Below are 24,163 nucleotides of genomic sequence, written 5' to 3'. Positions count from 1 at the left end.
TTAGTTCTACTGGACATTACTACATAGAAGTAATATATTATTGTCCCTAATAATAGCTCTCATTAGATTATATCTATTATTTGCTTTATATAAAATTTACTTTCCTGGAATTAATACTACTTACTATTGGGGAGGTCTCTTCCACATCCTCTTTAGAAACAAAATCTTAGTTATATTTAGGAAAGCTGAGTAAATTTAAGTAGTGTACAGGACAGTGTTCCCTAAAGTATGACTATGTATTATATATAATTAGTGATACCCTAGATTTTTGCAGGTATTACATGATTATTTTTGAACTATGAATTATAATTACAAATTGATTTTACATATATTTGAAAAATACATAGTAATATATTATATATTATATAATACTAATATAATATATATATTAGGATTGTGACAGGTAATTATCAGGTTTACAAAAAGTGTTTAATTAAAGAAATATTAAAAAATTTGAATAGAGTTTCAAGAAAAGGAAGGATGAAACACCCAGGATTAAGCAAGAGTGGGAAAGCAATTCTTACCCCTAGGCCTGAAGAGGCAAGTGAAAGGGAAGACAAACAGAGATCTGTAGCTGTAGAAGAGAGTTATGGCCTTTGGTATAGGGAACTGACCATTGACTTCTTGAGAACCAGTAAAGCAAACCAGGGCAATAAGTAATCAGACCTTGCCTTCTTCCCACCTCTGCTCTCCAAAAGCTGAAGCCATACAAAAACCGGAGGGAAAGGCAGTTTGAACTGATGTGATCCAAAGTCACAGAGAAGGGTAGAAAAGGGTAAAGAGTAAATTAATATTATCTAAGAGTATTAGCTAGAGAGGCAAATTGAGAGTATTGCTCATTTTAGGATATTGCTGCTTAGGTACACATATAATGGAATTTTTATTAACTACAGTGAGAAAGCAGAAAACATTTTTCTAAAAGTTTCATTGAAAACTCGGCGTGAAATTATAAAAAATATTGTGTGTGTGTGTGTTTATGAGTTATTATATGTGTGGTGGTGGGAATATTCTTATAATTCCTTTTTAAATTGGCAAATGACACATGAAAAATTCTAAACAGGGTATAGATCTGTGATTTTATTACATCTTTGCTTCCTCATAACCTTTTTTTTCCTGTAATTTACTAGTTTATATATAATACACTTCACAAAACAACTATAGAAAACACATAATTTTCCAGCACCCATGGAAAATTTTGAAGATGTATTACATGGTTTGGATAACCATACAGCCTGATTTGCTCAAACTGTTTTCCTGAGGGTTAGCTGGTTAGCATCTCTTTTTCACACTCAAAAGTGTAACATATCAGAAAATAAGTAATATTATCACCTTATACTTATTGAAATGTGTAGTGGGTTTCAAATTTTTTTTTCAAATATCTAAGCCATGCTCTCTTACCATGATGCAGTAAAGCAGAAATCAATAAACAAAAGATAATTTAAAATCTTCTTGTAAATCAACTATACTTCAATAAAGCTTTTTAAGAAATAAAAATAAATAAAATCTTCTATGCTTCTGAAAATTAATGAACACTTCTAAATTATGCATTAGTTTGAAAAAAAAATCACAATGAATGTTAGGAAGTAGTTTGAACTAAATGATAAAAATATCACATGTCAAAACTTCAGGCGTAGAAATAAGGCAGAATTTAAGAGAAATACATAGTCATAAAGCTTATACTAGGTAATTATAAAAGTAAAGTAATAAACTAAACATTCATTCAAAAGCTGGAAAAAAGCTATTATAGAAAGAAAAAACTTAGGAGTGCAAAGTAAATAATGGAGAAAAAGGAGTTGGCACAGAATTTAGTACAAGGATGAAAAGGAAAAAATAACTCAGATAGTTCAAACATTAAAAGTGTTTTAAAAATAGAAAATTATAGAAATATTTTGAATATTTAAATGAAATATACAAAAACAATTGAAATTTGAAAACCCTAAAATTTATATATTTATCAAAAATTAAATCAGTAGACACAAATATTCCCATGAAATAATTTATGGCTGAGAAGAATTCACCACTAAGTTTTTCCAAACTTGCAAGGAATATTTATTTCCAATATTACAAAAACAATTAAAAAAATAAAACATTAAGCGACCTTTTCAACTCATTTTAGGCTAACTTGATATCAAAACCTGAAAAATACATCAAAGAAAGGAAACTTTAAGGCCTATCTTAATAATAAATAATGATGCAAAAACCCTAAATAGCATGTTAATAAACCATTCCAGCAATGCATATAAGGATAATTCATCATAATTAACTTTAGATTATCTGATGAGGGCAAAGTTAATTTAACATTAGAAAATTAAAGTTTAACAACATTAAAGACTAAGGAGTAAAAAAATGAAATATTTCTTTGAATAGATACCATAAAAACATTTAAAAATAAGTAACCATGCTTTTTTCTTTAAAGTGGAAATCTGATATTTTTTTCTTTTATAGCTTTTTATCACTTTCAAAAAGTGATAAAAATATCCTCAAAATTTAGAGCAAACAATATTTAATGGTAAAATGTGCAAACCATTCTTTTTCATAACCAATTTAAAGCCCAAATGTCTGCTTTTTCAACATTTTACTTTAGGACATAGCCAATACATTAAATGCAAGCAATTAAAATAAATGTTATAAGAATTTTAAAGGAAGAAATAAGACTTTCAATATTCACAGATGATATTAATTCATACATAGAAATTCCCAAAGTAATTAATAGATAATATTATTAGAATTAATGAATGAACTCAAAAGTATTGCTGGGCAAAAAATAAAGAATCTCACAAATGAATGTTACATTCCATCACTAAATGGTTAGAAAATAAATGGCTAGAAAATAAAATGTTTATAATGACACCCTTACCATTGCTGTAAAAACATCAAGTATCCAGGAATAAACTTAACTTAAAAATGTGAGGCCTTTATTGAGAAAATTACAAAAGTAGAAAAATTCCCAAGATCAAAATATGTTTTATGAGTTGAAAAATTCATTAAATTTATTATTGGAAAAAATTCTGTCTTAATTCAATATGTAACTTCAATGTACTATACATTAAAATAAATATACCAGTAATTTGTACACCTTGGAATGCTGATTTAAAATTTATTTCAAGTACAAAAGGACAAGAATAGCCCAAGACACACTTAAGGAAGATCAAGTGGAAACACCTGTCATATCAAGATACATTGAGTAACTAAATTTGTGAGACAGAGCTATAAAGATTTTTGAAGATAATATAATGTAGGAGAATATTTTCATAACCTTACTCTGAAAAATGACTTCTTAAGCAGGAGAAAAAAAAAGGTGTTAACCATATATCAAAGGATATATCTGATTATGTTACAAGTAAGAACTTTTGGTAAAAATCATTATAAAAGAAGTTAAAAGACTTGATAAGAATATATGTGCGGGGGGAAGACAAATATCAAAACACAAAATGACTCTTAAGGAAAGACAAAGGATCCTTTCTAAAAAAAATGGGGCAGAAAACTTGATCAGACACTTGACAAAAGGGGACACATAAAAGGCCAATGAAGGTATAAAAATATGTCCAGCCTCATTAATGATCAGGTAAATACATATTACAGTGACAATGAGATACCTTTACATAGCATTTTAAGAAGTTTGAAGATACCAAATGTTGATGAGAATGCAGAGATATGATAAATTACTGCTCCCAACTCTTCACTCCCCACTATGTCCACATCTTTGCCATGTAACCAAGCAGTATTTCCCACCAAAGGTGGAATATATTTCCCCACTTCTGACTTTTGATTAACCTGTGGGCTTGCTTTGGCCAGTGAGTTGTTAGCAAAAGTAATGTTAGCAGAAGCTTTGAAAGTGTGCGTGCTATTGCCTTGCTCTCTCATGCATCTGCCATCACCATAGGAAGTTGGAACGAGGGGCACATGGAGCAGACTTAGACCCACACAACTATAGTGTGAAGCAGAGACAACCCACAGATTATAATAATGAGAATAAATGATTGCTATGCTCAGTCACTGTGTTTGAGGTGGCTTGCCAGCATCACTGTAGCAATAATGAACAAATGTAGTGGGAATGGGAACTCTCACAAATTGATGGTGGAAGTACAAATTGGTATAAACATTTTGGAAAATAATTTTTCATTACTTATCAAATATAAATATGTAAATATTCCTCTAAAACTCAGAAATTCCACCCCTGGGCAAATACTCTGGAGAAAGTCAGGATACATTGAAAAGAGTGTTTAAAACATTGTCTGTAGTAATCAAAACAGGAAAATCCTAAATAGAATAAATAAATATATACATTGTAATGTATTCTGAAAGTGGAATACAATATCACTTAGGAAAAAACCTATTTGCTACACATATCAATATGCAGTCTATAAACCTAATATTGAATAAAAGAAGAATGTTATTCTATAAAACATACATTTTGATTCAATTTTATAAAATCCCAAAACAGGTAAAATAGTTTCACTGCAGTATTTATTTTACTGCATTTATCCCCAAGATTAGTGTTCAAAAATGTATACATAATATATGTATATAAAAGATATTCATCATTGGCTCTCCTGCATCTTGGCTTCCTTCTATTGAAGGAATTTCCTGCATCTTGGCTTCCTTCTATTGAAGGAATTTCCACCATGACAATTCCTATGTGCCTAACTCTCAGGTGAAAACGTAAATACTTCTGCCACCATCCTGACTTCTAGGTCATGAGTATATAATGTAGGTTCAACCAGGAAAATACCCTGCCTGGAACTTCTAGACTAAAGTAAAGGTCCTGGAGTCCTTGCCTGGTTTCAGAGAGATTGTGAGCAGGGGGGTAAATGTGGATTACTTGACCCCAGACATTCCCAATCTCTCTTATCCCAGTTACTGCAGCCTAATGACTGGTGAGTACTGTGTCCTCCTCCGGGAGGGGAGGAACGGGCTGGAGCCCAACAGGAGCAGTTAGCTCCTGGCATCAGAGTCTCCTGTAAATGTTCAGGTTTCCCTCATCCTTTGGGACACCAGAGATAGACAGGAAGTGTGTGTTCTTGGCTGAGATTTTTTTTTTCATGGGTGTCTTGTTTTCAAAAGTTATCCCCAGGACCTGTTTTGGATTCTCAGTGTGGAGAACAGAGAACTACATGAATAGATGATTGTTAAAGTGGTTGTTTGTTTTACAGATAAAAAAATTCTAGCCTACTGCATATTTTCTAAGTTCAAAAAAAATTAAATAAATAAAGGTAGAGCAGTGAAGAATTTATGCTGTTACAAAACCAGTGTTCCTAATGACCGTAGTAGCCATGACAGTGTCTTTCTTTGGCAAGGTTTTGGCTGGCATTCTAGCAATCTAACTTCCTTTGAACTTTGATGTAGTTTTTGCTTTGTTTTTCACCCTAAGTCATCAGTGTCCTGGACATTATCTGCGTAAACCACTACACTTTCAGTAAAGCCTCCTTCTTAATGAGCCGGTGATTGCTAGGGCTGGCCACTGAAAAACCTGGAGGTACTATCTAACAAGATCTTAAGACAGACAAAGACTGCTTAGGATCTTTTTTTCAAATTTGGGTCAACAAGGTATGTAGAAAAGAATATGTTCAGCCAACCATATGTCTACCTTACTACCAGGTATCTGAGGCCCTGGATAAACCTGGGTCAGTTATTCAATTTTTCATAAGTAACCACTATTTTCTAAATTATTTTGAAACTAATCTCCAGTGAGCAGAGAGGCCTTCGTTTTTCTGTTCAGAATGTGCCATGAGGTTTGCTCTGAGCCATCCTGTCACTCCACAGGAAATTACCTCATTAACTTTGGTGACATTGTAAGAGCAACCGTATTACCTCATGATGTTGGAAAATATATTCAATCGCCATTCTACTGCTTTACTTTAGCATCCTCTGTGACTTCTAAAAGGGAATTTGTCCCTTTGAAACTGCTACATCCTTTTATTTTTCATGTTTAGTAATACAAAACCCTTTGAAAAGCCTGGAAGGGTTTATAAACCATGATAATTTGTAACAAACAAAAACATAAGGGAAAAATGTCATGCAGAACAGAGTAAATCCACATGTGACACTGGTTTCACATCCAATTTGACTCTAGCAGCAAAATAAGAGCAGCAGAGAATCAACAAAGGGAAAATAAAAGGCAGGAAAAACCAAAAGGCTGACAAACAATTCTGAATATGAAATAAAGGTAGCAACACAGAAAAGCAAACTGAAAAAAGGCAAATGAAATCTAAAATAAACAAAGGTAACCCATCATGAAAATAATTGACAAAAGCAAAAAAAAAAAAATCTTGCTAAGTTGAATGATAAAGAAAAAGGGAAAGAAAACAATTTAAAATTCAGATTTAATTTTCTCAAGCAAGAAAGGAAGTACTAAAAGAAGAGAGGACAAGAAGCCCTAGGAAAAGGGAGGGGATATTATAGTGTGTGCAAGTTCTATACCATAAATCTTAAGATGCTTGAGAGACTTGAGATAGTCTCATTCTTTATTAAATACATGTAGAGAAATATTTTGCTGTTCTCAAAACTACATGCACTCACTGTTACTGCATTAGGGAATAAGGGGTTCAAAGCAGAAGGAATTTCAGATTCAGTTTTCAGGGTTAAGCTTCCATAAGTACTTATAGACATAAAACAGGTCAGAGAAGAAGGGTGTGGTAACACATTCTGAAAACCAGTGACCCCACAGTATATAAATCTTTTCAATAATTTATTCAGCTAGATATTTAATTAATGGACACTTTCCTTCAAACTAGTGTAGGGTACTCTCATCATAGGTCATTTCCATAAAGTATAACTAGACAAGATTAAATTTAAATACTTAATTTCAGTGCATGGGGATTTTCAAAGCAATCTCACAGATGCTAAGGGTTTCTCATTAATAAAGTTCTCACATTGTTTCCACACAGCTCATAGGAAGAGGTAAGAAGTATTTTTCATAAATACTGTGACATTTTCTAGCAAACTTTCTCAACGGAAGTTTATGAGAGAATTAAGCCACATATAAAATGATTTGTGGGTTTTTTTTCGATAGTACTGTTCTAGATGCAAGGGAGAAAATAGAGCTCCTTACATACAAGAGATGACTTAAGACATTCCTTCTCAAAGTGTCTCAGCATCATGTAAGGGTTTGTTAGAAATGCAAATTATGAGTTCCTACCTCAGACGTACTGAATCAGATATTTCGAGCGGCAGAACTAGGCAATATGTGTTTTAATGAGAACTACAGGTGCTGATCTTTGCTGAAATTTATTTATTGATTTACTTTTAATTGATTAAATTTTTATTGATGTATAGTTGATTTACAATATTATATTAGTTTCAAGTGTACAACATAGTGATTCAACATTTTTATAGATTATACACCATTTAAAGTTATTACAAAATAATGGCTATATTTCCCTGCCCTGTATCTTTTAATTCCCTTCCCCTATCTTGTTCCTTCCCTTTCCTGCTCCCTACTGGTAACCACTAGTTTGTTCTTTACATCTGTGAATCTGTTTATGTTTTGTTATATACATTTGTTTGTTTTATTTTTTAGATACCAAATATAAGTGATAATATTCCATATTTAGTATTTGCCTTTTTCTGTCTGAGAAGTCTGTGTTCATTTTACTGCATTTACTCCCGAGATTATGTCATTTAACTTGGTGTCAGAAAGAGGTGAGGTGAAGCGTACTAAAACCAATGAGAATTGGGATGCATGTACCTTTTCAGATTAGTGTTTTCATTTTCTTTGGATATATACACAGGAGGTGGGTTTTTAGACAATATGGTAGCTTTATTTTTAGCTTTTTTGAGGAAACACCATACTGTTTTCCATGTTGGTTACACCAATTTACATTCTCACCAACAGTGTACAAGAGTTCCCTTCTCTTCATACCCTTGCCAACATTTGTTACTTGTAGATTTTGGATGATACCATTCTGACACATGTGAGGTGTATCTCATTCTGAGTTTGACTTGTATTTCTCTGATGATTAGCTATGTTGAGCATCTTTTCATGTGTCTGTTGGCCATCTATATGTCTTCTTTGGAAAAATGTCTATTCAGGTTATCTGCCTTTTATTTTTTTTAGCAGTATTCACATTTTTATTGAGCAGTATAAAGTATATGTGGTCAACATTGTTACCTTCATTTGCAAATAAATGATTTAGGACATATGAAAACCTGTACTTGACTTTTTATCAAGAGTACTTGTCATCAAATTACCCTCATCCAGGCTTCTGCAGGTCTGGAAATTTCTTTCCACAGGATAGGAGTATATAGTGGGAATTCCAGTTGATAACATTTCTATTTAAAAAGAAAAAAAAAGAATCAGCATAGTCAAGTTGTCTTAGTCTTAAGGATATCTGGATTTCTTCCTTGGAGAAGGTCAGGATCTTCCCAAGGCCTGGGTCCTTGAATGTTCTTCCACTCATCAAAAGTGAAGTCCTTTATTTCCTCATACTCTAATCCCAATGACACTTTATTCATTTTCAGCTTTTTTTCTAACTCAGGATCAATTTTAATCTTCACAGCATCATAACAGATTTGTGAAAACTCATGAAGACCAAAAGAACCTCCAACAATCAGCAACTCCTTTCCTTTGCCTCCCAGTGCAGGGCCCTCCCAGAGCCTCTGCCCATTTTTTATTTATTTTTTTTTTGACATTTACTTGTAAATGATATTTATGTATTTTGGATATTAACCCCTTACCTGTCATATCATTTTCAAATATCTTCTCCCATTCAATAGGTTGTCTTTTCATTTTGTTGATGTTTTCCTTTGCTGTGAAAAAACTTTAAAGTTTAATTAGATCCTATTTGTTTATTTTTGCTTTTGTTTCTTTTGCCTTAGGAGACAGATAAAAATAGATATATTGCTTCAATTTATGTCAAAGAGTGTTCTGCTATCTTCTCTTCTAGGAGTTTTATGGTTTCAGTTCTTATATTTAGGTCTTTAATCAACTTTGAGTTTCTTTTTGTATATAGTGTGAGGAATGTTCTAATATCATTCTTTTACACATAGCTGTCCAGTTTTCCCAACATCACTTATTGAAGAGACTCTTTTCTCCATTGTAAATTTTTGCCTCTTTTGTCACAGATTAATTGACTATGAGTGTGTGGGTTTATTTCCAGGCTCTCTATTCTGTTCCATTGATCTATGTATCTATATTTGTGCCATTACCATGCTGTTTTGATTACTGTAGCTTTGTAGTATAGTCTGAGGTCAGAGAGGAGGATACTTCCAGGTTTTTATTTAAAGCTCTCTTTTGCAGTTTTGTGGTTCCATACCAATTTTAGGATTATTTGTTCTAGCTCTGTAAAAAATATCATGGGTATTTTGATAGGGATTGCATTAAATCTGTATATTGCTTTGGGTACTATGTACATTTTAACATTAACTCTCCTAATCCAAGAACATGAGATATCTTTCCATTTATTTGGATCATTTTCAAATTCCTTCATCAATATTTTATAGTTTTCAGAGTATAGGTCTTTCACTTCCATGGTTAACTTTATACCTAGGTATTTTATTCTTTGTGATGTGATTGTTAAATGGAATTTTTTCTTCCATTCTCTTTCTGATATTTCATTGTTAGTGTATAAGAAAGCAACATATTTCTCTATATTAAACAAGTAAAGAAGAGCTAATACCTATGCTTCTCAAACTGTTCCAAAAAATTGAAGAGGAGGGAACATTCCCGAAGTCATTCTATGAGGTCACCATTACCCTGATACCAAAACCAGACAAAGACAGTACAAAAAAGGAAAATTACTGGCCAAGGTCTTTGATGAACATGGATACAAAAACCCTCAACAAAATATTAGCAACATAAATTCAACAATACATAAAGAAGATCATATACCATGACCAAGGTGGATTTATTCCAGGGATGCAAGGATGGTTCAATATTCTCCAATCAATTTGATATACCACATTAACAAAAGGAAGGATAAAAATCACATGATCATCCCAATAGACACAGAAAAAGCATTTGACAAAATTCAACACCTATTCATGATAAAAACTCTCATCAAAGTTGGTACAGAGATAGCATAACCATTATAATAAAGGCCACTTATGACAAACCCACAGCTAACATCATACTCAACAGTGAAAAGTTGAAAGCCTTTTATCTAAAATCTGGAACAAGTCAAGTATGCCTACCCTTATCACTTCTATTTAGCATAGTATTGATCAGTGAGCTGGGAAACAGGACAACAGAAACTTCCCAAACCAAAATCCAAGGAGAAAAGAATAATAATAATAATAAAAGAATAGGGGATTCCCTGGCTGTCCAGTGCTTAGGACTTGACACTCTCACTGCCAGTGGCCCAGGTTTGATTCCTGGTCAGGAAACTAAGATTCTGCAAGCTACATGGTGCAGCCAAAAAAGTAAAGTAAAATAAAAGAGAAGAAAAGAAAAAGAAAAGAACATCCAAGAATTATGGGACCATTTCAAAAGGTCTAACATATGCCTAATTAAAATAGAAGGGGAATAACCTTGTCACTGCCTTTTAAGAGTCTTCCAGAGTGCATACACAACACTTCTGCTTTTTCTCTGTGGCCAAAATTCAGTCCTATAACCTACAAAGGAGGCTGAGGACTGTAGTCTTTTGGCTGGGTACATTGATCAGTGTTCTATTACTCAGGAAATTTTGGAGAATGAATGTTGCCTGTGGAAAAGTCTATTCTATTTAGCTAGAAGTAATGAAGCTGGGGATCAAAGAGTTTGGTTCTGAAAACACCTTTTGCCACTCTCAGGTGGAAGAACTTTATACTGTTCTGTTTACTTTCTACTATTATGAGAGGTACATAGTCATTCACTCTGACTCTACATGGGTAGGTTGGTCTGATACAGCCAGGTGCAAAGTCTACATAATCTGTATCAGGACGTAAGTATATCTTGCCTTAGAGATACTGATTTCTAATTCTCTTATCAACATGGTAGCTAGTGAGTGGAAGTCTTACTACAATGCTGAAAAAATTCAGAGGATTAAGTTGTACTGGGGTACCAATTCCAGGCATCCCAAGATGTAACCACCAGAGTAAGGCTTGTCATCAGGTCTGTTGAAATATGAGGGAGAAAAATAGTTTAATTTGGATGAAATACCAAGTGGATTAACGGAAGAAAAACATTTTTAAAAAGAGAAAAGAAAAAAAAAAAGAGAGATAATGTTGCAAAGCTAGAATGGACAATGAATGCAGGTAACCTTTCTGGCCAGGCTAAATAACTTAAGTCTGTAATTTTATGGGAAATGGGAAACTATCAAATTTTAGAGTAGGTTGAAAAAGCTGAGAAGTATTCAAAGAAAATAAATTGCAAATACTTGCTGGCTTTAAAGAGAAGGAAATTGAAGATGGGAAAAACTGATAGGTGAGTGGTACATTTATAGTAGAGGTAATAGATAAAGTAATAAATAAATTTGAATCATGTTGAAGACAATATCTACCTAGTTCCCTAATTTAACCATAGACATCTTTGAAAACGTCCAGTGCCCCCAAAATCTACACCTCACTGGAAGTTGCCTTGAATTCCACATTTGACTGTAGACTGAAGAAAATAGTCTGGAATTTTAGATGCACTGCAATGTTTACTTTGTTCTTATTAAGTATACTTTCTTCTTTTGGAGGGAAGAAATTGTTCATTTTATTCTGTTCTTTGCCTGGGATTGGAAAATATCAGTTAATCAGTCTGAAGTTCAGATCTTCTTTGAACAGCTATGTTGAGAGTAGGAGGTATACTGGAAAAAAAAGAACTCACTGTCTGCTCACTTACTCACCAGAAGTTTAACATGTTGAGGAACATCTTGTATTATTTGGAATCTGTCCATCATTAAACATAAATGAGAAAGAGACTGTGATACATAAATATGCCAGTGCCAAACGGATGCATGTATTAAAGACACTGTAACCATCTAGACTCAATATGGGACCCAGAATGTTCGCATTTATCAAATTATAATTCCCATACAATATTTTATATCTGTAATTCAATGTTGATAAAAACAGAATTGTTTTCAATTTGTCTAAGTGGGTTTCAGCAGTAGTGCAGAAAGTTAACACATTTATCAGCAGGGGAAAAGACTGGTGGCCAATAGAGAATTTTACTAAAACCTCCCTTGGCTCTGTGGAATGAAGCACGGGGACAAATGTTAGTTACCATCAGAGGAGCATTCAAAATTTCTAAGAATGGACATATTTGAGGATTATTCTTATCTTCATTTGTCTAAATTCATTCTCCCAACCATTAAATCCCTCCCCCTTCTTAGTACTTATTTGAATATGAAACAGATTTCAAAGTTGTACTCAATTTTGCATATCCATAAAACTTTCTTTATCACTACCATTCATTCCATTATATAATGAGCTTTCCCTTCCTAAAATTGTATACGTCATTGCTTCTACCAGTCACCTGCTTTTAACACAGTACTATCTGTGTATAGAATAGAGGTCTTCTTTCCTTCCTTTTTTCCTTCTTTGTCGATCCACCTACCTTCTATCCTTTCTTCTTTCTTCTTTCCTTTTTTCCCCTGAAAAACAATTTTTGCCATAAAAACTTACATGTCAAGGAGATAGGGAAGATGGTGGAAGAGTAAGACACGGAGATCACCTTCCTCCCCACAGACACACCAGAAATACATCTAAACGTGGAACAACTCCTACAGAACACCTACTGAAAGCTGGCAGAAGACCTCAGACCTCCTGAAAGGCAAGAAACTCCCCACATACCTGGGTAGGGCAAAAGAAAAAAGAATAAACAGAGACAAAAGATTAGTGACGGGACCTGCACCAGTGGGAGGGAGCTGTGGGATAGGTAAAGTTTCCACACACTAGTAAGTCCCTTCGCAGGCAGAGACTGTGGGTGGTGGAGGGGGGAAGCTTCGGAGCCGCAGAGGAGAGTGCAGCCAACGGGGTGTGGAGGGCAAAGCAGAGAGATTCCTGCACAGAGGATCGGTGCCGACTGGCATTCACCAGCCCAAGTGGCTTGTCAGCTCACCCACCGGGGTGGGCGGGGCTGGGAGCTGAGGCTCGGGCTTCAGTTGGAGCGAAGGGAGAGGACTGGTGTTGGCGGCGTGAACACAGCCTGCAGGGGGTTAGTGCACCATGGCTAGCCGGGAGGAAGTCTGGGGAAAAGTCTGGACCTGCCAAAGACGCAAGAGACTTTTTCTTTCCTCTTTGTTTCCTGGTGCATGAGGAGAGGGGATTAAGAGCGCTGCTTAAAGGAGCTCCAGAGACAGGCGCGAGCCGTGGCTAACAGCGCGGACCCCAGAGACTGGCATGAGACGCTAAGTCTTCTGCTGCCGCCACCAAGAAGCCTGTGTGCGAGCACAGGTCACTATGCACACCACCCTTCTGGGGAGCCTGTGCAGCCCACCACTGCCAGGGACCCCGGGATCCAGGGACAACTTCCCCAGGAGAACACATGGTGCGCCTCAGGCAGGTGCAATGTCATGCCAGCCTCTGCCACCACAGGCTCGCCCTGCATCCGCACCCCTCCCTCCCCGCGGCCTGAGTGAGCCAGAGTCCCCGAAGCAGCTTCTCCTTTAACCCAGTCCTGTCTGAGTGAAGAACAGACGCCGTCTGGAGACCTACACACAGAGGTGGGGCCAAATCCAAAGCTGAGCCCCAGGAGCTGTGCGAACAAAGAAGAGAAAGGGAAATCTCTCCCAGCAACCTCAGAAGCAGTGGATTAAAGCTCCACAATCAACTTGATGTACACTGCATCTGTGGAATACATGAATAGCCAACGAATCATCCCAAGTTGAGGAGGTGGACTTTGAGAGCAAGATTTATTATTTTTTCCCCTTTTCCTCTTTTTGTGAGTGTGTATGTGTATGCTTCTGTGTGAGATTTTGTCTGTATAGCTTTGCTGTCACCATTTGTCCTAGGGTTCTATCCATCCATTTTTGTTTTTTTAATGTTTTCTCTTAATAATTATTTTTTATTTTAATAACTTTATTTTATTTTATTTTATTTTTGTGGTATGCGGGCCTCTCACTGTTGTGGCCTCTCCCATTGCAGAGCACAGGCTCCAGACATGCAGGCTGAGTGGCCATGGCTCATGGCTCATGGGCTCAGCAGCTCCCTGCCATGTGGGATCATTCCCAGACCAGGGCATGAACAATTGGCAGGTGGACACTCAACCACCAGGGAAGCCCACATTACTTAAATTTATCTTACTTTCTATTTTATCCTCTTTCCTCTCTCTTTCTTTCATTTCTTTCTTCCTACCTTTCTTTCTACTTTTCCTTTCTTTCTTTCTCTTTCTTTCTTTCTTTCTTTCTTTCTTTCTTTCTTTCTTTCTTTCTTTCTTTCTTTCTTTCTACTTTTTCTCCCTTTTATTCTGAGCCATGTGGATGAACGGCTCCTGGTGCTGCAGCCAGGAGTCAGTGCTGTGCCTCTGAGGTGGGAGAGCCAACTTCAGGACACTGGTCCACAAGAGACCTCCCAGTTCCACATAATATCAAATGGTAAAAATCTCCCAGAGATCTCCATCTTAACACAAGCACCCAGCTTCACTCAATGACCAGCAAGCTACAGTGCAGGACACCCTATGCCAAACAACTAGCAAGGCAGGAGACAACCCCACACATTAGCAGAGAGGCTACCTAAAATCATAATAAGTCCACAGACACCCCAAAACACACCACCAGATGTGGACCTGACCACCAGAAGGACAAGATCCAGACTCATCCACCAGAACACAGGCACTAGTCCCCTCCACCAGGAAGCCTACACAACCCACTGAACCAACTTTAGCCACTGGGGACAGACACCAAAAACAACGGGAACTATGAACCTGCAGCCTGCAAAAAGGCGACCCCAAACACAGTTGGATAAGCAAAATGAGAAGACAGAAAAACACACAGCAGATGAAGGAGCAAGATAAAAACCCACCAGACCTAACAAATGAAGAGGAAATAGGCAGTCTACCTGAAAAAGAATTCAGAATAATGATAGTAAAGATGATCCAAAATCTTGGAAATACAATAGAGAAAATGCAAGAAACATTTAACAAGGACCTAGAAGAACTAAAGTTGAAACAAGCAAAGATGAACAACACAATAAATGAAATTAAAAATACTCTAGATGGGATCAATAGCAGAATAACTGAGGAAGAAGAATGGAAAGGGACCTGGAAGATAAAATAGTGGAAATAAAAAAAAATAGTGGAAATAACTACTGCAGAGCAGAATAAAGAAAAGAGAATGAAAAGAACTGAGGACAGTCTCAGAGACCTCTGGGACAACATTAAATGCACCAACATTTGAATTATAGGGGTTCCAGAAGAAGAAGAGAAAAAGAAAGGGACTGAGAAAATATTTGAAGAGATTATAGTTGAAAACTTCCCTAATATGGGAAAGGAAATAGTTAATCAAGTCCAAGAAGCACAGAGAGTCCCATACAGGATAAATCCAAGGAAAAACACACCAAGACACATATTAATCAAACTTTCAAAAATTAAATACAAAGAAAACATATTAAAAGCAGCAAAGGAAAAACAACAAATAACACACAGGGGAATCCCCATAAGGTTATCAGCTGATCTTTCAGCAGAAACTCTGCAAGCCAGAAGGGACTGGCAGGACATATTTAAAGTGATGAAGGAGAAAACCCTACAACAAAGATTACTCTACCCAGCAAGGATCTCATTCAGATTTGATGGAGAAATTAAAACCTTTACAGACAAGCAAGAGCTGAGAGAGTTCAGCACCACCAAACCAGCTTTACAATAAATGCTAAAGGACTTTCTCTAGGCAAGAAACACAAGAGAAGGAAAAGACCTACAATAACAAACACAAAACAATTAAAATGGTAATAGGAATATACATATCTATAATTACCTTAAATGTAAATGGATTAAACGCTTCCACCAAGAGACACACACTGTCTGAATGGATACAAAAACAAGACACATATATATGCTGTCGACAAGAGACCCACTTCAGACCTAGAGACACATACAGACTGAAAGTGAGGGGATGGAAAAAGATATTCCATGCAAATGGAAACCAAAAGACAGCTGGAGTAGCATTCTTCATATCAGACAAAATAGACTTTAAAACAAAGACTATTAGAGGAGACAAAGAGGACACTACATAATGATCAAGGGATCCATCCAAGAAGAAGATATAACAATTGTAAATATTTATGCACCCAACCTAGGAGCACCTCAATACATAAGGCAAATACTAACAGCCAGCCATGAAAGGGGAAATCAACAGTAACACAATCATAGTAGGGCACGTTAACACCCCACTTTCACCAATGGACAGTTCATCCAAAATGAAACTAAATAAGGAAACACAAGCTTTAAATGATACATTAAACAAGACAGACTTAATTGATATTTATAGGACATTCCATCCCAAAACAACAGAATACACATTTTTTTCAAGTGCTCTTGGAATATTCTCCAGGATAGATCATATATTGGGTCACAAATCAAGCCTTGGTAAATTTAAGAAAATTGAAATTGTATCAAGTATCTTTTCCGACCACAACACTATGAGACTAGATATCAATTATAGGAAAAAGATCTGTAAAAAATACAAACACATGGAAGCTAAACAATACACTACTTAATAACGAAGTGATCACTGAAGAAAGCAAAGAGGAAATCAAAAAATACCTAGAAACAAATGACAATGAAGACATGACCACCCAAAACCTATGGGATGCAGCAAAATTAGTTCTAAGAAGGAAGTTTATAGCAATACAATCCTACCTTAAGAAACAGGAGATATTTCAAATAAACAACCTAACCTTACACCTAAAACAATTAGAGAAAGAAGATCAAGAATACCCCAAAGTTAGCAGAAGGAATGAAATGATGAAGATCAGATCAGAAATAAATGAAAAAGAAATGAAGGAAACGATAGTAAAGATCAATAAAACTAAAAGCTGGTTCTTTGAGAAGATAAACAAAATTGATAAACCATTAGCCAGACTCATCAAGAAAAAAAGAGAGAAGACTCAAATCAATAGAGTCAGAAATGAAAAAGGGGAAGTAACAACTGACAGTGCAGAAATACAAAAGATCATGAGAGATTACTACAAGAAACTCTATGCCAATAAAATGGACAACCTGGAAGAAATGGATAAATTCTTTGAAAAGCACAACTGCCAAGACTGAATCACGAAGAAATAGAAAATATGAACAGACCAATCACAAGCACTGAAATTGAAACTGTGATTAAAAATCTTCCAACAAAAAAAGCCCAGTACCAGATGGTTTCACAGGCGAATTCTATCAAACATTTAGAGAAGAGTTAACACCTATCCTTCTCAAACTCTTCCAAAATATGGCAGAGGGAGGAAAACTCCCAAACTCATTCATTCTATGAGGCCACCATCACCTTGATACCAAAACCAGACAAGGATGTCACAAAGAAAGAAAACTACAGGCCTATATCACTGATGAACATAGATGCAAAAATCCTCAACAAAATACCAGCAAACAGAATCCAACAGCACATTAAAAGGATCATACACCGTGATCAACTGGGGTTTATTCCAGGAATGCAAGGATTCTTCAATATATGCAAATCAATCAACATGATACACCATATTAAAAAATTGAAGGAGAAAAACCATATGATCATCTCAATAGATGCAGAGAAAGCTTTTGACAAAATTCAACACCGATTTATGATAAAAACCCTGCAGAAAATAGGCATAGAGGGAACTTTCCTCAACACAATAAAGGCCATATATGACAAACCCACAGCCAACATCATCCTCAGGTGAAAAACTGAAAACATTTCCACTAAGATCAGGAACAAGACAAGGTTGCCCACTCTCACCACTCTTATTCAACATAGTTTTGGAAGTTTTAGCCACAGCAATTAGAGAAGAAAAGGAAATAAAGGAATCCAAATTGGAAAAGAAGAAGTAAAGCTGTCACTGTTTGCAGATGTCATGATACTATACATAGAGAATCCTAAAGTTGCTACCAGAAAACTACTAGAGCTCATCAATGAATCTGGTAAAGTAGCAGGATGCAAAATTAATGCACAGAAATCTCTGGCATTCCTATACACTAAAGATGAAAAATTTGAAAGTGAAATCAAGAAAACACTCCCATTTACCATTGAAACAAAAAGAATAAAATAGCTAGGAACAAACTTAACTAAAGAGAAAAAAGACCTGTGTGCAGAAAATTATAAGACACTGATGAAAGAAATTAAAGATGATTCAAATAGATGGAGAGATATACCATGTTCTTGGATTGGAAGAATCAACATTGCGAAAATGACTCTACTGCCCAAAGCAATCTACAGATTCAATTCAATCCCTATCAAACTACCACTGGCATTTTTCACAGAACTAGAACAAAAAATTTCACAATTTATATGGAAACAAAAAAGACCCCGAATAGCCAAAGCAATCTTGAGAATGAAAAACGGAGCTGGAGAAATCAGGCTCTTTGACTTCAGACTATACTACCAAGCTACAGTAATCAAGACAGTATGGTACTGGCACAAAAACAGAAATATAGTTCAATGGAACAGGATAGAAAGTCCAGAGATAAACCCATGCACATATGGTCACCATATCATAGATAAAGGAGGCAGGAATGTACAGTGAAGAAAGGACAGCCTCTTCATTAAGTGGTGCTGGGAAAACTGGACAGGTACATGTAAAAATATGCGATTAGATCACTCCCTAATACCATACACAAAAATAAGCTCAAAATGGATTAAAGACCTAAATGTAAGGCCAGAAACTATCAAACTCTTAGAGGAAAACATAGGCAGAACACTCTATGACATAAATCACAGCAAGATCCTTTTTGACCCACCTCCTAGAAAAATGGAAATAAAAACGAAAATAAACAAATGAGACCTAATGAAACTTCAAAGTTTTGCACAGCAAAGGAAATCATAAACAAGACCGAAAGACAACCCTCAGAATCAGAGAAAATATTTTCAAATGAAGCAACTGACAAAGGATTAATCTCCAAAATTTATAAGCAGCTCATGCAGCTCAATAACAAAAAACAAACAACCCAATCAAAAAATGGGCAGAAGACCTAAATAAACATTTATCCAAAGAAGATATACAGACTGCCAACAAACACATGAAAGAATGCTCAACCTCATTAATCATTAGAGAAATGCAAATCAAAACTACAATGAGATATCATCTCACACCAGTCAGAATGGCCATCATCAAAAAATCTAGAAACAATAAATGCTTGAGAGGGTGTGGAGAAAAGGGAGCCCTCTTGCACTGCTGGTGGGAATGTGAATTGGTACAGCCACTATGGAGAACAGTATGGAGGTTCCTTAAAAAACTCCAAATAAAAGTACCATATGACCCAGCAATCCCACTACTGGGCATATACCCTGAGAAAGCCATAATTCAAAAAGAGTCATGTACCAAAATGTTCATTTCAGCTCTATTTACCATAGCCTGGAGATGGAAACAACCTAAGTGTCCATCATCGGATGAATGGATAAAGAAGTTGTGGCACATATATACAATGGAATATTACTCAACCATAAAAAGAAACGAAATTGAGCTATTTGTAATGAGGTGGATGGACCTAGAGTCTGTCATACAGAGTGAAGTAAGTCAGAAAGAGAAAGACAAATACCATATGCTACCACATATATATGGAATTTAAGAAAAAAAAAAGTCATGAAGAACTTAGGGGTAAGACAGGAATAAAGACACAGACCTACTAGAGATTGGACTTGAGGATATGGGGAGGGGGAAGGGTAAGCTGTGACAAAGCTAGAGAGTGGCATGGACATATATACACTACCAAACATAGAATAGATAACTAGTGGGAAGCATCCGCATAGCACAGGGAGATCAGCTTGGTGGTTTGTGACCTCCTAGAGGGGTGGGATATGGAGAGTGGGAGGGAGGGAGATGCAAGAGGGAAGAGATATGGCAACATATGTATATGTATAACTGATGCACTTTGTTATAAAGCAGAAACTAGCACACCATTGTAAAGCAATTATACTCCAATAAAGATGTAAAAAAACAAAAAGTTCCCAGGAAAACACTTTTACTAAAACTGATATTTGAAGAAATAAAAACTCTAGAAATCCTTTATTTATTCAAGTTAAATTCAATTAGCATTGGTCGTTAGAGCTTCAGGTAAGGTCAACATAAGTACAATTGTATTTTTGCAATAATGAATCAGTGTATGTACTGAGATGTTTACTTTCCCATATTTACTACATGTCTATGACTTACCCAACTTGAGTATCCAGAGTCCCTAGTGAAATACTACATGAGACATCTGAAGAAACATATCAGAAATTTATCAGATATGTCTCCTTTTGCCTCTCTTGATAAACTTCCTCACTTTAGTTTTGGATATAGATTTTTATGGTCAAGTCAATGGATGAATCTGAATTAGGGAGAAAGAAGGATCTATTGAAATGTGAGGAAAACATACGGCTTATAAAATCTTGTGGAAATGCACACTGAAAAACCAGTTTGTGATGGCTCATTTCCTGCTTTCATGATGCCAGCAGAAAGGCTTAAATTAAGTTGTAAGCAGATCAGATAGGGGGTCCTCAGAGAAAGAGAACCAGGCATAGCTTTCTTGACATAGGAGAAGCCATTTTTGACCTAAGTCATTTTGTGATCTATGCCTGGCCACAATGTTTGTCTTTGAACAGGTCTCAATAATTAATGATCTTAAGGGAACAAAAGAATGTAGGTATAAATGATTGTTATCAGACAGGAGAAGTAACAATAGCAAAAATAATGTATGTGTTGTAAATACCCCCAGTTCTGTTTCAAAGGTAGAGATTCACCTGAAGCCCTCAACCACCTGTATCAAATGGAACCTAAGTGATGAAGATACTGATGTTTTCTGACCCTCCTGACTTCACTCAACTAACTCTTGGACTCTGTTGATCTTTGCCCCAATTCTGTGTTGAATTCTCCTCTGCTCAAGCCCCTTTATGCATATGCATGTACACTTAGCTTAAAACTTCCCCAATTTTGCTGTTCCAAGAGACACTGCTTTGGGAAATATCCCTGGTGTTCTCCTTACTTGTTGCAAGTAATAAATCCTTCCTTCTCTGGCAAAACAGAAAAAAACAAAAAAACAAAACAAAAACAAAACAACTTAAATGCCAACCCAAATAAATAAAATAGGAAAAAATAGAGAAAGGAGGAAAAATTCCTATGCTTTGTCTAATAAGCCCACCTTGTACCTGAAATGCCTCTATTGAAACCTTAGGATACCTCAATAGACTGTTAACATAAACTGTAAAAAATTTAATATAAATCACACTGTAGTGAGTATTGGCATTCCCTTCTGTCCCTGCTATTGCTGCTTTGGATAACCAATATCCTGTTCTTTCTCCTTGTTCTTAGATAATTGCTGACAAGAACATTCTTTCACTTCCAATCCACCCAGAATTCTTAATTCTTCTCATGACTAGTTTAGGGAGGCATCTATGATGGCAGGATTAAAGGTATTGAACTGAAAAGTAAAAGGGAGCTCTTGGGAGCTCCTTCCTTCCCCCAGTATCCACTCTCTTCCCTCCCAAATATCATTAGGCATACTGAATCTTTTTTCTGTCCCCTCACCTACCTCTCATCTGGCCATATCTTTCTTCTTAGCAAGATGTCCTAGAATCTCATGGTTAAATTTCCATAATTTCCTAAATCTTTTTACTCCCTGACATTTGTCATTTTTCTTTATTCTTTGATATCCTCAATGACCAAATACTGAAACTAGAAAGCTTCAGATAAATGTAAGCACCAGCAAAGCAGGTACTATGGTCTTATATTAATATATACAGAACATTTTTATTTCTAAACATATGTAATGGAAAAAAGTAAAATAGGTGGGGCAAAAAAGTACACCTTGTATTTTGTTCCATTATCATAGCCTTTCTAGTGTTAAAATATTTTATAAAACTCAAAATGATAATGTACTTACAGAAAAATGATTAATTATTATATATTGACTACCTAAAATGTACTAAGCATTTTTCTGAGTGGCATGCATGTGTTTTATATTGCATTTATTATATCATTGTAATCCCATTAAGAAAATATTATTTATACACTTGTAACAAAAAGAAAAGCTGTGTTAAAGAAATTAAGTAACAACCCTAAGGCAACATTTCCCTTCTTAATAAGAGAGTTGGGATTTGATTTCAGATTTATGAGCTTCTCCAAAGTCATATCCATTTACTGCATTTACCCTTAAGATGATTTCATTTAACTTGGTGTCAGATAGAGGTGAGGCAAAGCTTACTAAAAACAATGAGTTTTGCCAAGAAGAGGTTATTCTTCCAGGCAGTAAAATAAAAGGGTAGGATTAGATATCTTGTTGATGAAATAGTCATCACTAATCCTTGCTTTTTCCTGTTTGCCAGCACCTGAAATTTTGTAACAGAGAAGAATGAATCTGACCCCTTTAGCTCTAACCCTTGTGCTCTGTTGCCTGTGTCTAGTTATGCTGGCTCTGCATCTTTGTAAAAGAATGTTGCCTGTAGCCTGAAATATACACCATAGCCCATTCTCAAGGCTCTGATCTTTAAAGGTACCTCTTTTCCATTCATCTAGAGATACAAAGTCACAGAACATAGAATAACACTTGTCTTGTTTGAGGTTTACAGGAATATTGTGACCAAACGCACATGGACAGTTAAAGCACAAAGGACTTCTGCTCCAAGAAGTTTGCAACAACCAGCCACACTACCTCCCCTTTTAGTATAAAAGAAGCATGAATTTTAAGATGGTTCTTTGATTCTAAGATTCTAAGATGGTTATTTGAAGCAATTGTCCACCATCTTCTTGGTCTGCTGCCTTTTCAAATAAAGTCTCTATTCCTTGACTGAGCAACTCCTCTCTTGATTTATTGGCCTGTGGTGTGGAGAGTGGTATGAGCCTGCTCTAAGTAACACTTTCTGTTTCAAAGCCATTACTAGTGTGTCAGTTGATATCAGAAGTATATATTCAGTGTCTAAATTTCTATGTGACATTGAACTTGAGGTGCCAAGCAACTGACTTACAAACATGGTCAGTCTATGAGTTGGGACAGCCTGAGTTTATCTTTTAATCTTTATAAGCTCTTTTCCACACTGAATTTTAAATCCGTGAGGACTGGCCTCTGCTTGATATATTTTGTCTAACAACTGCTTATAACAGGAAATTTTCATAACATGTTCTAAACAATATATAGTCTTTAGATTGCCATCTAAACACTTTCCAACAGAATCTCAAAACTACACTTGGTACTTAGTAAGGATGGTGTCATGGTGTCTTCTATATACTCTGAAATAATTGTGATGCTTAAAATAGTTGTACTTGTTGACTTACCTATTAACAAGTATATAAACAAAAATTCATCATATTTAAAAGAGTATTTTAATTTTTAAACATACATCAAAAAGATATTTTATTTTGTTTTTACTTTTTTATTGAGGTATAATTGACATATAACATTATATTAGTTTCAGGTATACAAAATAATAACTCAATATTTGTATACGTTGTGAAATAATCACCAAAATAAATCTAGTTAGCACCCGTCACCATATATCTGGACATGTCTAAACTCTCCAAGCAATTTCACTTCTGCTGGATATTACAGCCTTGGGAAGTGCTTGTAGTAAGGCTTGGGGAGATGGGGCAGGGCTTCAGAGACCAGGGGACAGGCATAAATGTAGAGAGTTGGAGATACTGAGTAATGTCCTGGGTGTAACCAGGAGGTGAGATGCCATGGCCAAGGACACTTAGAAGGGGTCAAGAAGAGGGTCTAGAGCTCAGGAATTATCATAGGGGGCTGAGAGATGCAGCAGTCTTGTAGTGCTTTGAATCTGCAGAGATCAGAGCCTGGGATGACATCTGATAACACAGAGCTGCATCACTGAGCTCATATTCAGGCCTCCTCTCTGGGGATCACGCTTTTCCTCTGGTGACACTGGGGAGGTGCAAGCTCCAAGTACCACTCACCTTCAGACTTAGCAAAGATGAGAGAAACACACAGTCAACTGCCAGCAAGCTGCTAAAACCACAGTCTCCATCAGCAGTTTTGGTGGCCCATCAAGCAGAAGTCTGCAGCCCAGAGTCTTTCACCAGTGCTCTGAGAATTGATATGCCTTAGGGACACTTGGTCTTTGCATCAAGGGGCAAAGACATACTTCCATGCATTTTATATCCTTCAGGAATCCCTGCCTCCCACCTGTGTCTCCCCCATCCC

Source organism: Tursiops truncatus, chromosome 5 (genome assembly GCF_011762595.2).
Source record: "Tursiops truncatus isolate mTurTru1 chromosome 5, mTurTru1.mat.Y, whole genome shotgun sequence".
Taxonomy (NCBI): domain Eukaryota; kingdom Metazoa; phylum Chordata; class Mammalia; order Artiodactyla; family Delphinidae; genus Tursiops; species Tursiops truncatus.
The sequence above is the reverse complement of the archived record's forward strand: the minus strand, read 5'-3'. Positions refer to the sequence as shown.